This window comes from Ochotona curzoniae, unplaced genomic scaffold, assembly GCF_017591425.1.
Source record: "Ochotona curzoniae isolate NIBS_2020 unplaced genomic scaffold, NIBS_Ocur_1.0 scaffold_2453, whole genome shotgun sequence".
Classification (NCBI taxonomy): Eukaryota; Metazoa; Chordata; class Mammalia; order Lagomorpha; family Ochotonidae; genus Ochotona; species Ochotona curzoniae.
The window spans coordinates 4,760,443-4,773,666 of record NW_024467094.1 but is presented as its reverse complement, the minus strand read 5'-3'; positions in this window follow the sequence as shown (position 1 = coordinate 4,773,666).

Here is a 13,224-nt window from a genome sequence, read left to right as displayed (position 1 = left end):
CAGCAGGGAAATTATTTAATATAAAAGTTAAACTTCAGTAACATTTTTTCAAGTGGAGAACAAACAAGTTATAGGAAAAGCATTCCTAGGAAAATGTTATCGGACAAGGGATGCCAATTCCAAGGAGATTCAAATTTCCGATTTAGTACCCCTACTCATTTACTGTGACACTAATATTCTTGGGCTTCAGGTCTTGGTTTGTCTTTAGAGTTAGTCCTTGCAATTACCTTGAGTGATTAGAGTACAAGTGGTTAAGTAGAAGCCAGAGAATCAAGTTGCACAGTGAGAACTGACTTAGATTCAGGGCTTTGTACAAGAATCTCCTTCTCTGGACATGCCCTTTGGATGATTCTCTGAGGCACACATTCACTTCTGCCATTCAGGTCATTTATTTTGTGTTTCTGAGCTTTCAGATAAACATCAGTATGCTCAAGTTCAGCTAAGTGTTCCCCGACAACACACTTCCAGGTTCAACACTTCTGTAAGTCCAGTCACACTTTTTTGCCAACTCCCTGATACCCTTGTAAATAAAATTATTTTCATTGGATACATTCATCACTATTATTGCTCATTATAATGTACAACACTTATTCTGAAATGCATTCTCTCAATACAGCAATCACTACTGACCTGCAGTTGGTTTTAACTCATAGTGTCTGTATCCCATGGCATGTCACACAAGTAAACACACACACACACACACACACACTACAAACCTACAAGAGCTCCATTAATCTATACCCACTACTGTAACAATACACAAATGAAAACAAAATTCTGAATAGGAATAGAAATTCTAAGAGCTTTGTAATTTTAATTTGATAATACATACATCTATATACAATGACTGAATTAAACAAATTATTTTCTAGTGGAAACTCACAGGAGATATTCTTTATTGAGCAAATAAGAATACTATAAATGTGAAATGCAGTAGGCGCTTGGTGCAGTGGTTAAGATGCAATTTGGGGATGTCCACATTTCATACTGAAGTGCCTGGGTTAGAGTCTTGATTCTGATCTTGATTTAGTTTCTTGTTAATTCACATCCTGGGAGGCAGCCAATGATTATTCAGGCACTTGAGTTTCTGCTACTCACATGAGAAAATCAGCTCCTAACTTCAGCCAGATCTAACACTGGCTATTGCAGAGTGACCCAGTGGACCTAGTTGGCATTTCTCTTTCTCTCTCTCTCTCTCTCTCTCTCTCTCTCTCTCTCTCTCTCTTTCTCTCTCTCTCTCTCCAGCCTCCACCATCCAAAACAAATTAGTGCATTTTTTCAAAACAAAAATAATTAGTAAGCATAGGTCACAGAGTTCTAAAAACCTTTTTTTAAACAGTTTTCTATCCCCAGTTATAAGCAACTGCCTAGGTTGCACTGCACTTAAGCAAGTGTTATACTGTTGGGAGAAAAGCAGCTAATAGCTGGCAGGCATCCTGGACCTGGTTAATACCAAATTTGTGTGAACTATGCCAGTGTGTCAGCATACTTGCCTAATCTATTCTTTTTTAAAAGGATATGTTGGGGGCAGACACCAGAATGCCTGCAGATGGGATGTGAGACCTTGGGCAGGTGGTCAGGATCTCAGGCTGGCATGAGACACTGCTGGATGATTCAGCTTGGGGATCTGTGCACTTGTGGGCTGGGGGACTGTGGATTATTCACGGAAGGGGGTCTGGGGATGAGTGGGAGGGAGGACTGTGACAGGTAAAGAATCACTTCTGGGGGACCTCCACCAGCCAGGCCACTGCACGTGCAGGTAATTTCGAAGAGGGACCAGGTGGTTTTGTAGAGGGAAACTGGAGAATCTTTTGGGCCCAAACCAATACACCCACACCCATGGCAGTCTGAGCTGGGGCTGTTGGTATCAACCACCATCAGCTAGCATATACAATAGCCGTGGCTGGGGGGCATGCCTAGCGGGGCTCAGTCACAGTACCTGCCAGTGAGTGTCAGGGCAGGTGGACCATATAAGGCTGGACCATGACACTAACCAGCTCCCAAGAGAACTAACTGGTTCTGGAAGCAGACTCTTTGGGGGATTTGTGTACCCCTGTAGGACTGCCATACCAGCTGGTTTACTCAGAGGCTGGGAGTGGTGACAGGGTGTGTTAGGCTTGACCAAGTAACTCTCCAACACTCATAGGTTGGGAATAGGCTGGGCTGGTCCAGGATGTAGCACCTGCAGGTATGCCCAAGAACTGGGTATGGGGCAGGCTAGGCAGCAACATTCACACAAAAGGCCAACACTGGAAGGCAGACTGTGCTGGGTAAGGATGTAACACTCACTGGCATGAGTGAGACCTGAGTCTTGAAGTAGGTCTGGTGGGAGAATCTGGGGAACCTGGTGGACCATGGTTCCTAATGGTGAGCATGTGAATTAACTGGGTGTGGTTAGGCTGAGCAGGGCTGCTTCACTTGTTGGCAGGTGTGTGGATTGGCTCTGGGGATGCAGATGGGCAGGGCCAGGCAAAACTGTAGCACACTGGCATCCATAGGAGCCAGGATGGGAGCAGGCCATACCTGCCTAAGTTAGGCTATCACACCTAGTGATTTGAATGAAATCCAGGGATAATGTTAGGCTGGGCATGGCTAGGCTATTGCACACACCAGTGAAAGTTGGGAATGAGGCAGGCCAGGCCAGATCAGGCCAAGTTGTATTATTTGAGGGCAAAGACCAAGCTGAGTAATAGGTTATGCTGGGCTGGGTTGGAACAACCACTGGCATGTGCAAGATCTGTGTCTGGGAGCAGGGCTGGTCGGGGAGCTAAGGTTCCCACTAGTGAGCACAAGAACTGGAATGGGGGCAGTAAACTAGGCTGGACATGACTGCATCATCCCTCAGTATGGGTGTGCACTGAGTCTGGGGTGTGCCAGCTTAGGCTAGGCTCCAGATTCCGTTAATGCTCACAGGAGCCAGGGTTGGTGTAGTACAGACTTGCCTTGGTCACAACAGCTGAGTCTGGAGGTGGGCCAGGCAGGGTTGGGCTATAGCACCGAACAGTAAGAGCTGAAATGGATGTGCACTGGTCAGGCAAGGCCACTGTATTTGCCAGGACAGGAGGTGGGCCAGGCAGGGCTGGGCTATAGCACCGAACAGTAAGAGCTGGAATGGGTGTGCACTGGTCAGGCAAGGCCACTGTATCTGCCAGGACAGGAGGTGGGCCAAGTCAGGCTGGGCCAAGGACCCACTGGTGTGGACAAAATTTGTCATTGGGAGGTGACCTGACACAGGAGCTTGGGGAACTCCTCTGTCAGGATGAAATTCCTGCAGGCGAGTACAAAACCAAGGCTAGGAGCAGCCCAGACCAAGTCAGGCTATAGTACCCACCAGCTTAGGTGTGGGTCAGGTCTGCGGGGAGGGGAGTTGGCTAAGCCAGTTCTTAACACCTACTGACAGACATGACAACTAAGATGAAGTGCAGGACAGGCTGGGTTGGGCCACAACTGGAGGCAGTCCAGGCTAGGTTAGGTGGCAGCACATACCAGCTTGAGCTGGAACTGGGGGCAGACAGGGATGAGCCAGGCTGTAGCATCTGCTGATGAATGCTGAAGTGAAGCAGGCCATGCCAGTCTGGGCCACAGCACCTATCAATACATGTAAGACCTGGGGAGGAGGTGAACTTAGTAAGGAGGCTATGATGATCCCCATGATGGACCACTGCTCCTGCTGCTGAGCTTGAGAGCTGGGACCGGTGGCAGAGCAGACTGACCAGGGTTATAAAACCCACTGGCCTGCATATGAGTTGGGTTAGGGGGAGAGCCATGCTGGGCTAAGCAATCATAACCATTGGTGCATACATGAGCCAGAAGAAGTGCAGGCTGGTCTGGTTTTGCTGCAGCATCAGCTATTAGGTGCCAGACTAGGGCAGATCTGTCAAGTTAGGCCACAGTACCACCTGGAAAGTACAAGATCTGGTGCTGAGAGTGGGTCTAGTAGGGAAATTCTGGTAGGCTGTAGCTCCTACCAGTTAGCATGGGAACCAGGTCTAGGGGAGGCCTGGCTGGATAGGCACTGGCACTCATTACACTAGCATGAGTGCGGTTTGGATAGTGGGGTTGGTCACCCATTGATGTGTATAAGAGCTGAATGGGATGCAGGATGGACTGGACCATTTTGCTGCATATATCGTGATGCGTATGAGCCAGGGCTAGGAGTAGGCCTGGTGGGGATTACTGGGGGTCACTCCAACTAGGCTGCAGTTTCTGTTGCGCTTGAGGGCCACGTGTGTGGTGAGCAGGGATGGGTTGGGTTGCACATCCATTACTTTGTATATGAGATGGAGTGGAGGGACAGAAGTTATCTGGCAACTACAACCACCAGTGTGTGTGTAAGCTGATATGGGTGATGGTGATGGTGATAGACTGAACCAGACCCCACACTGGATGGCACACACAGGAATCAGCTTTGGCGTCAGATCTGGTGAGGTTTCTTTGGAGACCCCCAACTGGACTCAGAACTCCAACCACAGGGAAAATCATAAGACCTGTGGTCCAACTGGGGAGTACATGTGTTAGAACTGAGTATCTTCAGTTGTTGAAACCTATGTAGTAGATAGCATACCCATTCGCACATAGCAAATACGATAGTTCACCAAGGCCTGCAGAGGATGTCTAGTACCATGGATGGCAGAAGAAATTGAGAATCCTCTTGGCCAAGCTTTGACAGCAAGTATCTGAGCAAGTGGAGATTCCAAGGCGGATCATGTTAGCCAATGGACCTTGGAAGAATTTCCACAATCTTGGAGCAATGAAATCAACAGCATCTCAGGACTACCAAAACCACTTAAGCAGTACCCTATGCACATATTCCTGGTGAGATTGGGTGGTCACCCTCCATCTCCAGGTGCAACTGGACTGATAAGAGTGGTCCTTTCTTTTTCTCATCCCACTTTCCCCAGATACAGAAATTAAAAGATGATTGGAAACAGTTGTCTCATCTGCTTTCCCCCATTCCCTGATCCTCTCCTCCCTAATACATGGACCACATAGGCAGGCATCCTTCTTAACTGTGTAAATATCAAAAGTCAAATAAATTTATTATATTAAAAGAGGAGTTTTCTAAATAGGCTCAATATCTACTTTTAAATTTAACTAACTCTAACAATGTTCAGTTTTGATTTACCCCGTAGATTCTCAAGTGTAAACCTCAACTTAACCCCAGGAAATCAACTATGAAGAACCTCATTGAAAATCACTGCTGAGATTCTAGGAAGCCAAAAGAGCCTGTGAGTGTGCACCCAGTCATCTTCCTTGGTACTACCTATTCCAACTTTCTCATGCCAAGAGGAGAGGTTGCAGTTGAAAAGCACTGGCCTGGAAATCAGATTTCATTCCAACAGATTTCTACGTGACCTGAAAAGATTCACTTTTCCTCTTCCAATCTCAATTTCCCTATTGGAAACAAAATAAAAGGGCCAGACCAGGAAATCTTTAAAATGATCCTCAGCCTCTGTACTCATTGCTTCTGTGACTTCATCAAGACCTTGCAGGGAATTAGTGAGTGAAGCTGGCATTGATCATTGTGGAAGGTGAATTACAGAAGAGGAAAAATCCTTCCCTGGAGCCATCACTCATGAGATAGTACCATCCCCCAGATGCCAGCATATCTGCCCTTGTGCAAAGAAGATGGCTACAGGGCAAGAAAAAAGTATTTGGCAAAAAGAATGGGGCCTCAGGAAGTGGTCTCTTTTGGCAGACATGATTTTTTTTCATAATTTAATCCCCAAATCAGAAGTGTGGCTATGGCCTCAGCGCAACAGCTTAATGGCTAAACTCTCATCTTGCATGTGTCAGGATCCCATATAGGCACAGGTTTCTGTCCTAGCTGCTCTACTTCCCAATCAGCTCCATAATTGTGACCTGGGAAATCAGTAGTAGAGGATGGCCCAAAGCTGCAATCTGCACTCATGTGGGAGACCTGGAGGAAGCTCCTAGATTCAGATCAGTTCAACCCTGGTTGTTGAGGCCACTTGAGATGCTACTGCTATTGTAGGGACCAAGATGGAATCCCCGGCTCCTAGTTCTGGCCTGGCTCAACCTGCAACAGCTCTTTCTTTTTCTGTATGTCACTCTCTGCCTTGCAAACAAACAAATAAATCTAAAGGAAAAAAAAAAATAGGAGGTGCTGTCACTGTGGCATAGTGGGTTAAGCCACTCTTTGTTTCTGGCCTCTCATATGGGGACTGGTTCTGGTTCCAGCAGATCCATTTCTGGTCCAGATCCTTGCTAATGCACTTGGGAATATAATGTATCTAGAATCTGATATTGGCTGAAAAGCTAACCACATGGGAGACCTGGACAAAGTTGTTGGTTCTTGGCTTCAGACTGGCCCAGCCTGGGCTGTTGCAAGTCATTTGGGAAGACACTCTCTCTCTCTCTCTCTCTCTCCCACCCTCCTGCTCTTTCTCTCATTCTCACCTCTTTCTAATTCTCCCCTGCTCTGTAACTCTGCCTTTCAAATAAATAAATACACATCTTCACAAAAAAAGATAAAGGAAGGAAGTCAGAGTTGAATTCCCAATGAAACTATTGAATGTATCTTGATAATAGGTTGCTGATCTCTCTGCCATTGTCCATGCCTACAGTGTCAGGATACACTTAAAAGCAAAATAATGGATTTATGACTGATTATGAAGGAATATACTATCCCAGAGTCTATGGAATTGTATCATTGAATAACAAAAAAATAAGTTTTTATTAAAAAAATATCCCAACAAATATTCCAACAGCATGAAACAATAACTATTGATTCTTGCAAACTCTTGCAATTCTAGAACTTAACTGGGCTCAGATACTTGTCACAGAGGATCTTCTATGTTTACAATCAAATGCTGGCTCAAGCTGAAGTCATCTCCCAAGCTTCCTCACCATGTGTGTAAGTTGGGGCTACTTTCTGCAGTGTTTACATGTGTTTCCTCTATGGGTATGGTGGAGGGCTATCACTCAAAGACTGTGCCAGATGAAAGTTATCACACAGTCTATTCTCTGAACCAAATTTCAGTGCAAAGGGACACAATCTCTACTACTTGAAGGATATATAAGAAGATGACATTGTAGCAATAACATGTTGATGAAAGTTAATACTAAGGTTATTTTTGGACAACAAAAAGAAAAAGTCACATTTGGGGTGAGATATCTATCCTTGTTCCCATAAACCGTGGTCAGGGAAACCTGGTTACCATGGCAGGGAATGGTTGCAGTTATCTAACTTCTATTTGTGGATGGTTTTCAGAACATGAAGGGTGGATGGGCATAGACACCAAGCAGTCTCTTTACAGTCAATCCCTGATGTGTTGACAAAGAATCTCATGAGAAAGTATATGTTTCAATAATTCCAACACCAGGCCTCTGGAGAAGAAGCCAGCATGCCTGGCTAGCAGTAGCTTCTTTGGAATCACATTAAGCTGTTCCCCAAGACAGGGTATTGATTTTAAACAGTGGTGGCTTTTCTTCCCCGTTCCTTTTACTCCTACAGTCATTCTCACTAGGCCAAGCTTTCCATCTATTCTGCTCATAGGGGAAAGGTGAACACAGGAAGAAGTCTTTGTTCAGCCTTGACTTTCAAAATAGTGAAAGTTTTTCAAGTCCAAAGTGCAAATGTTGGTGAGAGCCACAAAGAGAAAGCTTTTTTTTTTTTTTTTTTTTTTTTTTTTGCTTTAACATTGCAAGCTGACCTTTGAGTATCAATCTGTCAAACTTGGAAAGCTGAGTTTTTACAATAAGCTACCTAGTAGATACCATATGAAATGTAATGCAGAAGCAGGTCCTCCTATACAGGACAGAAAGACTTTCTTGTACTGGGGAAGAAATTCAGAAAGAATAAAAGATGAGTGTCTGAGAGAGCCCTGACCCTGATCCCTCACCATGGGTTGGCCTGGTGGGATGGTAGGGAAAAGAGAAAGTAGACAAAATATTTGTCCAGGTAGATGGAGAAGCTTGAGGGCAGAATGAGCTGCCCTGCTTCCTGCTAAGATCTCTTGGAAATAAGTTCTTGATGAATGTTCTAGGCTAATATAGGACAGTAATGGAAACATAGGAAGCGTGGCAAGGCAAGATAATAGAGAGAAAGGGCCCTGCCCACTAGACTCCAGGTGATTCCCAGAAGCTGAACATAATAGTTAGGAATTTAAGAGGCATATCCAGAGATTAGAAATCTCTGAGCTCAAAAAGAACCACCTTTATGAAGATACAGAGACAAGAACAAATATGTATATTTGAGCTGCTGTAATAAAGTTTAAGGCTTTTAAAGCCATATCTTGAGGACTGAAACTCATCGAGATTAATTTTCAAACCTTGTCTCAGATCTTCTTTATGCTCTTAAAAATTTATGAAGACCCCAAAGATATTTTGTGTGTGTGTGGTGGGGGGGTCATAGTTATAATATATATATAACTATAGTTATAATATGATTATATATTATATAAACATATATGATTTATATGATAGTTATATATATAAACCATATTCAAAATTTAAAAGGAAAACATTTAACATTTATCTACCTCACAATTAAGACAATGAATCCATTATATGTTAACATAAAAAATTAGCGAGAAGAATGGAATTGCTTGGCATTCTTGCAGATGTCTGCTTCTGCTGATATAACTTCACACCTGTGTCATCACTAGGGCAGGGGCCACTTGGTGAACACAAGAAGAGAAATGCCAACAGTGTATACAGAGATATACCTTCACTTCCCCACTGCTGCTGGCCAACACAAACCCTGAGCTGGGATTTGGAGAAGCTTTACTTGAACAATAACTTGGAAGTTGGCTGGCAGAACAACCCAGAGCTGTGGAAGTATGTACATGTTGGGGCATTGGGATGGAGGGAAGATGAGAGTACACTGTAGCGAGTCCAGATCAAATTGAACAGTTGGCCTCTATCACTCCTGAAAGCAACTCCTATTCTCTCTGGGCGTGTAAAGAAAGGCTACAGGTCATCCAGTGTTTAATCTCTCTGAAAGTTCAATCTCCTATGACTCAGACCATGTCTGGAGATACCAGACATCTTCTTCTTTGAACTGAGACTGAGCATAAGGAGGGAGGGATCCTGGAGTGAAGCTATCAGCTCTCCCTGCCTTATTCACTGGGCATTTTCACCTGTTTTCCTCTTAACTTACAGGCTCTACTCAAGCCTATGGTCAATCACTGGGGAATGTGAAGCCAGTGAAATCTAGGGAGATCTCACAGTTCCACCGAGCCTTCTTTGGCTGCCTGACTTCTCCCTCTCTCCTCTGATTCCCATGAGGACCTTTAAGGCGACACACCCCTCTCCCACTGTTGTGATTGTCCCTTGCTGTTACTCTCAGAAACTGATGAAACAGGTGAATCCAAGACAGGAAATGTTCTGTTTGCCTACAGGACACATGGGGCCATGCATCATGATTTTGCTTCCCCACAGAAAAGCTCAGCCACAGCTCAAAATAAACACAGAAACAGGGCTCCATGATACTCACCAGAGAAAAATCGGGTCCTTTTATTTGAAAATACACAACCCTGCTGCCCTCCCATGAGGTTCAACATGATATGTTTTGTTGTTCCCATTGAAAAGACAAATTTTTCTGATTTTTCAAGTTTACCACAGGGCTTTCCAACACATGCAGGTCACCTGTGTCATCTATCACTTGTGAGCATAAGACTCATTTGGGAACAATCTCCCCACCAAAGGCAGGACATAGTGTAGGATATTGGTAAGGACTTCAGCTTCAGAACCAAGAAATGCACTATTGAAAAACCCTATATTTAAACTCTGTGTTCAGTCATCTCCAAAATGAGGATTGCCATTGTACCTATTGATAGGGTTTGGGGAGGACAAAATAACTCACTACATATAAAACGCTTAAAACAGTGCTCAGCACACACAATCAGCTCAATGTCATTATATGACATCCCACATAATGTTGATGTGTATGAAGATGCACTATAATTAACTATGCAACTAGGAAGATTCCCTACTGACTCAGAGAGACCATTCTAAACAACTCTACATTCTTGCAAAATTCAATGTTCTACCTAATGTCCGTCAAAAGATCTTTCAGAAGTTTTCTCATTATTTAAAAACACTGATCTTAAGTATACTCATGTGGCCCAGCAATTAAGACACCAGGTAAGATATCAATATGCCACATTAGAGCACTTGGCTTTGCGCCCCAGTTCTGTTTCCACTTCTGGCCTCCTGTCTAATGCTCACTCTGGGAGTTAGCAGTGATGGCTTGAGTAGTTGAGTTCCTACCAGCAATGTGGAAGGTCTGCACTGAGTTCCCACTTCCGGATTTCAGCATGTCTCAACTACGGCTGCTGTGTGCATTTGAGAAGTGAACCAAGAGAGAAAAGAGCCCTCTCTCTGCCTTTCAAATAAATAAATAAATAAATGATTTCGAATTTGGAAAGAAAAATAGATATTTTGATACATCTGATATACAAATCTTAAAATAATTATGCTAAGTGAAAGAGGCCAGCATTCAGTGTTGGTCCTATTTACATAAAATCATAGACTCTGGAGAGACAGAAAAGAGATCTATGCTGCTGGAAGCAGAAAGTATGAGGATGTAAAAGTTAAGAGACTAGCACACAAAAAAATCTTGGATATGATGAGTATGTTCACTATCTTGATTGTGTTGATTGATGGATATAATGGGCATGTTAAAATTTATCAACTGTATATACTGAATATAAGAAGTCTTTTGTGTGTTAATTGCACATAAATTACACTGATAAAATATATTTGCTTCTAATTACTCTTTGGTGATGTCAAGGGGCATAAACACACTATGTCTTATGAACAAAAATATACCCAAGAACATACATATATATCTAAGTATATATATAAATATATATATAGAAATATTTGTGTGTATATATGTGTGTATGTGTATATTTGTGTGTGCATAAATATATATATACACATATATGTATATATTCCTTATACCCCCATTTTCCCCAAATGCAGACATTATGGAGATTTGTTTTAAAGCGCAGACTTAATGGGAAGGCATGTGGTTCAGTTTTTATGAAACTTCTTGTGATACCAGCATCCCGAATCCAGGTGCTTCTATTCCAGCCCTGAGACTTCTCTTGAGTCTAGCCTCCTGTTAATGTGCACCCTGGGAGGCAGCATCTGATGACCCAGATCTTGGGTCCTTGCCACTCATGAGGGAGATCTGGAATGAGTCCCTGGTTTTAACTTGGCCCAGTGTTGGCTGTTCCAGGCATTTGGAAAGTGACTCAACAGATGGAAGAATTATATTTGTCCATCTCTTGATCTATCAAATAAATGAAACAAAATAAACAAACAGTTAACAGTGTAGATTTGGGGACCAGTTTGTCTGCAGCATTTTTCACCCACTGGGTTAAATTGGGTAGCAACAATCTCTAGGTCTTTCTCCATCTGTAAATGGGGTATAGGAAAAACGTCTGTCTAGGAAGATTTCTGGAAATTAAATAGCTTTAATAATTCTAAGAATCATGCCAAGCAGTGGAAGGCACTCAACAAATTCTTTCTACTGATAAACTCTATAGAAATGATGTGTCTGCTCCTTTTTGAGATTGAGGGGCAAAGAAATATCCTTATATTTTTCCAGTTATTTCATGAAAAAAATCCACACATCAATTGAAGAGCTGATCACAAAAGTACCCAATATTCAGCAAAACTCATGCATCCTACAGGCTTTCCTGGGTAGGGTAATCGCAGGCATGGGAAAGCCAAGTCCTGTCTATTCCCTGCACCCATACACCTCCCAACATTGCCTTTGGTGTCACTCTTCTGCCACCAGTTTCTCCCTGAAGCTCTGATGCCATTCATCTCTTGGGCATGTTCTCTCAAAGAACAGGCTTTTCAACCTTCCCATCCACAGTTCTGTGAACCCTTCTACCCATTCAATATTGCCTACAGTGTCTTCCGCTAATATTCCATAGTTCCTTCATTAAATCTCTACATACTGTGCTAATGTTTTTATTGCCTCCATAGATTGTGAGAAGAAATGGAAAAGGCAAGCTCACCCACAATAGCGAAGGCCATCTTGATGTAGGCACTTAGTTGGATACTAATTTCTTTCTAGGAATACCTTATACACACAACAGACATGGCATTTTATGAATCATCTGCGTATCCCTCAAGTAACTACTTGAATTGACCTATACGGTTAACTAGTATCATCAATAACTGACAGCTTCCTTAATTTTTGCCCAAGTCAAGACCAACCAGAGAAAGCTAAATTGTACCTCTGATTGATCACAGGATATGCCCTGATTCTGATGACTCTCCCTCCAATTTCTCAAAGTCAATAGCCCACAATGGAATACCCATGCATCCCTCCTTTTCCCACTTGCAAATCTTTCCTATTCCTTTGCCTACACAAATGATGAGAGTAATGTGGGATGGCTCCTGGTTTGGTCCAAAGTCTTGTCTCAAGCAAAAGAAAGAATTCAAAGATGGTATATAGGCAAAGGTCAGCAGAGAAACAAGATTTATTTAAGATGAAATACATGTGGACAATCTCTGGGGGAGAGAGAACTACAACCAACAGATTTCAGCATCATCATTTTATTTGATATAGGAGCATAAGGAGTGGAATCTGAGGTGAGGCTTAACTGAATATTCAAGAGGGTGGAGTGTATATAGGGCTTGATTGCCATCCATTTCCTTGCCCATTTTTGGAAATTAACAAAGTGTCATGGTGTCAGGTTCATGATGGTAATTTTATTGTAATGAACTAAGGGTCATTGTGGATACAGCTGGCAGCAGTCGTGGATATTTGTTGCCAGGACCAGTTCCCTTTTAAACCAAAAAAAAAAAAAATATTTATTTGAAAGATAGAGCCACAAAGAGATATTCCATCTGCTGGCTCATTCCCAAATGACCACAGTAACCAAGGCTGGACCAAACCCAATCAAGAAGCTTTATCCAGGTCTCCCACATGGGTAGCAGGAGCCGAAGTACTTTAGCCATCATCTGCTCCTTTCCCAGGCATAGAAAGCTGAATCATAAGTGCTACAAAATGGAACGCTTGCATTGACTATTTAACCCATTGCATTGTATCACCAACCCCTCAGTCCTGTCTTAGAATCTCTATAACCTTTGAAAATAAAAATGTCTAAGAGAACAGAGGAAAGGAGAAGTGGTAGAAGCTAAGAAATAAGAAGTGATAACAGGTCAGAGAGAGAGAGAGAAAAACAGAGATATAATAATAAGTCTAAAAGGAGAAACAAGTCAGCTCTCTCA